Genomic DNA, 5,000 nt, shown 5'->3' with positions numbered 1-5,000 from the left:
AATGAGGAGATATTCACTGATTTTTTTTACAAAAAGTGATTTTGACAACAAGCGTTCTCCAGAATCACTGACTGCACCTTTGAATCTGGATCACGGAGACTAGGCTTAAAGACCTACTTCACCGGTTGGAATATGAAGGTGTATTGAACTCGGAGATCCTATGTAGTATAAATGTGCAAAAAAAAAATTTAATCGGATCATCTTAGCCTGAGAAAAGGCAGAAAGATTGTTTTATGGTCTCACTGTCTAACCCTACATTTTCCTTCTTGTGACATCACAGTAAGGGTCAGGATTAACAGGACAGCTGGGCCAAGGGAAGACTGAGGGAAGAAAAACCTCATTCATTATATTATAATAGTGATTTTATAATGATAGAGCGCTGGTTCCGTATGGGTGAAGTATTCCTTTAACAGCCGATGTTAAACCATTTTTTTTAGATGTTTATATGTTGAATCTACACGTCCAGCCAAGAATTTACAGCTTGAAGGAGGACTCGACTTACGGAGCTACGAGGAACTTTTAAATATTTCTGAAACAGTCTCATTTTTCCTCTGATGATCATAAATTACATGTAACAGCAAACCAGACCATCAGTGCCAAAGAATGCTATTTTTACATAGTTTTTCTTGATGCCTTTGTCATGGGTATACGCTCACTCAGGAACAACAGCTGGCGTGGTAAAAACACTACCGCTTTTGTCCTAAGGGGGGCGCTAGAGTTAACACACACTGAAAGTTCCTCGGAGCACCTTTTAGAGGCTTTGATCTAATTAGGTTTGTGAGGGAGGGGCGGGGGGGGGGGGTTCACCGGGACAATAAACCTGAACACTTTCTAAGATGTTTGTCTTTGCATTAATTTAACACACACACACACACACACACACACACACACACACACACACACACACACACACACACACACACACACACTGTTTGGTTTTATGAAGTTTTATCCAATGAAAAGTTTCAAAAAGAGCTTGTACGTACGTTGCCCTCGCAAAGTAAATTTGTTTTAAAATAGTTTGTTTTTTTAATTCCTGAAAAATGACCGTTTTAGACATTCAAGGTATTATTCTATAGTACTTCTTCTTCTTCTTGGTCTTCCAACAGGTGCATTTCCCCAGGACGCCCACTATATATAAAAACCTGTAAGGCCGTTAAGTTTGTCCGTTCTGTGCTACTGTAGAAACATGGCGGTGCAACATGGCGGCCTCAGCGCCCCGCTCCTCTGTAGATATAAAAGGCTCATTCTAAGGTCATGAAAAAACAAGAGATTATACACTAACTAAAACATACTGATGAATATTATATTATATTTCTACAAAGTCTGTTCTGGAAAATGCCAGTCAATTCTACACACTGCAGCTCTACATATTGACCCAGGTATAAAGACAACAAGCATGATGGCGTCCTTAGCTCAGTTGGTAGGGCGTCCCCCCCCCCCTTAGCTCAGTTGGTAGGGCGTCCCCCCCCCCTTAGCTCAGTTGGTAGGGCGTCCCCCCCCATGGGCCCTTAGCTCAGTTGGTAGGGCGTCCCCCCCCCCCATGGGCCCTTAGCTCAGTTGGTAGGGCGTCCCCCCCCATGGGCCCTTAGCTCAGTTGGTAGGGCGTCCCCCCCCCCCATGGGCCCTTAGCTCAGTTGGTAGGGCGTCCCCCCCCCCCATGGGCCCTTAGCTCAGTTGGTAGGGCGTCCCCCCCATGGGCCCTTAGCTCAGTTGGTAGGGCGTCCCCCCCCATGGGCCCTTAGCTCAGTTGGTAGGGCGTCCCCCCCATGGGCCCTTAGCTCAGTTGGTAGGGCGTCCCCCCTCATGGGCCTCGGCCAGCAGCGGACCCGGGTTTGATTCCAGCCCGGGGTCGTTCTCTGCATGTCACTCCCCTCTCTGCCCCATTTCACCTCTGTCTCTGCACTATCAATAAAGCATAAACATGACAAAAAAAATCTTAAAAAAAAAAAATAAAAAAGACAACAAGCAGGGTTAAGTTTACAATTATTCTTTTTAATAACAAAATAATCTTTTCAGTTTGATCTGTAAACAGCCGAGTTCAGTCACTCTCTCAAACAGAACCAAACAAACTTCATCTGAATTTAAACTAAAAGTCATACTGTCAACGTACCGGAGTCTTTCCACTAGAACCAACCCACAAAAGCTATTTTTTAAACAATTTTTTTTCTATTTTTGGCCCCATTATTGCCGACTAACACATTAATACAGTTGGGGCAAACCTTATACATGCAGGTAAACTAAGTACGGACGCTTCCCAAATAACAATTAAATAAAATTATCTTTAAAATATAAAATGAAATGTAGAAATTAAACCGTGATTGACTGACGAGCCTCTTCTCTCTCGCTCTGCAGCTGAAAATAAAAATAAAATAAATTAAATAGTTAATTAATGTTTTCTCTCTAAATAATCCATAAATAAAGCATTTAAAAAGGACACAGAGAGGGGTAAACTACATAGAACTAGTAGTAGTAGTAGTAGTAGTAAATGTTTTTATTTTCGGTCCATGACCACAAGACACAACACAAAGAAGATAAACAACTTTCCTTAAAAGCATCAATGGCCGAAAAAGGGTATAGGAGGAAGCCGAGGCTTATTATGCCGACCCTCTTTACATACTGCTATAAAATATACAGTGTATCACAAAAATAAAATATAACATAACATAACACAATACAACATAACAAACATAATACAATCAATACAATATACTATACTATACTATAATATAATATAATATAATATAATATAATATAATATAATATAATATAATATAATATAATATAATATAATATAATATAATATAATATACTATAATATAATATTTATATATTATATTGTATATTATATTTTTATTATTTATACTCACTTAAAGCTGGGGTATGTGATTTCTGATTGGTCAAAATTAACATGAGCTGTACACTTTGACCAATCAGAGCGAGGGTCCGATTCTTAATAAAAAAAATAAATAAAAAAAAATCCGATTCTCTGTTCTTATTGGCTGTTGGGACTGTCAACTGTTCAAATCTCTATCCCAACTGCTATTTTCTCCACCGCAGCTTCAAGGACTTGAGTTAAAGTCTCTACGAGGAACTTTTAAATATTTCTGAAACAGTCTCATTTCTCCTCTGATGATCATAAATTACATGTAACAGCAAACGAGACCATCAGTGTAAAAAGAATGCTATTTTTATATAGTTTTTCTTAATGCCTTTGTCATGGGTATACGCTCACCCAGGAACAACAGCTGGTGTGGTAAAAACACTACTGCTTCTGTCCAAAGGGGGGCGCTAGAATTAACACAAACTGAATGTGATCATGAGTGATATAATCTCTATCAATCATTATTTGTGATGTAGCACACTGAGGCTTTATTGTTAAATTTGACTTATTGATTTACAATATAAAATGTAACAGTAACTGAGAGTTGGGGGGACACTGCCATCTAGTGTTGGTTTGTAGTAACTGCAGTGTGTCTTTCAGGCTGAAGACTGCTAGTGATTAAAAAAAGGTGCTACAAGGAACTTTTAAATATTTCTGAAACAGTCTCATTTCTCCTCTGATGATCATAAATTACATGTAACAGCAAACCAGACCATCAGTGCAAAGAATGCTATTTTTACATAGTTTTTCATAATGCCTGTCTGAGTGAGTGAGTGAGTGAGTGAGTGAGTGAGTGAGTGAGTGAGTGAGTGAGTGAGTGAGTGAGTGAGTGAGTGAGTGAGTGAGTGAGTGAGTGAGTGTCTCACCTCAGTCTTTGGACTTAAACTTCTGTTGGGTCTGAAACACATTAACACACGAGATGTTAGAACTTTAACTTAACTGTTCATGTCAATGCCTTTTTCACTAAACAATAGCTGTGCACAAAACACACACACACACACACACACACACTACTAGGGGTGTGAACGTTTACAAAAATGCCTAACCGTGTACACGACAAATTTTTCTTCGTGTACACGGTTAACCGTGACGTCATTGTCCTCGTGCCCCCGCCGTCTTGTAGGCGCGCACACACACACGCGCGTTCGTTCGCCTGTAAACACACAATTGACATGAACTACGCTCGTTTACACACCTCTTATAATAGGTCCATGGTACACACACACACACACACACACGTTCGCCGTCATAATCGCGCTTCATTCATTTCCTGATTAATATAGCCTATCGCTTTCTACATGTCCACGTTCATGCATATTGAACAGGTGTTATAAAGTTCGGGCTACTTACGAGCGTAGTTCACGTCAACCGAGTAACTTTAATCTTTAGGTTATCTTTCATCACTCTTCCGTGGCTGTGAGTCGAGCCCCAGCACGGCGACTCCCCGTGTGTGTGTGTGTGTGCGCCGATACACACACTCACTCACACACTCGCCGAGGGACAGACAGATTCTCGGCAGACTAGCTTTTATCCTCCCCAAGTAGTTTATTAGTGATGTAAAATCAATAAACGCGTGTCTCCAGAACATATTTAAAAACTTTGAAATTTGAAGAAAAAAAAAAAAAAAAAAAAAAACGGTTTTCGTTTATTGATTTTTCCTAAACGGTTATGATTTACTAAACGGTTGCACGTGTACACGTGTACACCCCTACTCTCTACTCACCATGTAGCTGCCGGTGTGAAACCCACACATGTACCAGAGCACCAGCATGTTGCTCATGGAGTCAGCGGCAGAATCCTTCCCGCCAAAAGTCCAGATGGGAGGAGGAGGGAGGAAGGAAGGCCAGTCCTACACACACACACATTATCACAGAGAGAGAGAGAGACACACACACACACACATTATCAGAGAGAGAGAGAGAGAGACACACACACACACACACACATTATCACAGAGAGAGAGAGAGAGAGAGAGAGAGACACACACACACACACACATTATCACAGAGAGAGAGAGAGAGACACACACACACACACATTATCACAGAGAGAGAGAGAGACACACACACACACACATTATCACAGAGAGAGAGAGAGAGAGAGACAGACAGACACA

At 40.8% G+C, this 5,000-nt stretch overlaps 1 protein-coding gene across 1 annotated transcript in view; it reads left to right on the top strand.

The window, feature by feature from the left end:
* LOC307254856 (uncharacterized protein) overlaps positions 1-780 on the top strand; it is a 31,931-nt gene extending 31,151 nt beyond the window's left edge. The window contains exon 6 of the mRNA XM_080033391.1: positions 1-780. This exon is cut by the window's left edge and continues 2,173 nt beyond it. The gene's annotated coding sequence lies outside the window, so the exon portion shown is untranslated.
* Positions 781-5,000: the final 4,220 nt, after the last annotated feature.

This window comes from Ammodytes marinus, assembly GCF_949987685.1.
Source record: "Ammodytes marinus genome assembly, chromosome: 8".
NCBI classification, from domain to species: Eukaryota; Metazoa; Chordata; class Actinopteri; order Uranoscopiformes; family Ammodytidae; genus Ammodytes; species Ammodytes marinus.
The sequence above is the reverse complement of the archived record's forward strand: the minus strand, read 5'-3'. Positions and strand labels throughout refer to the sequence as shown.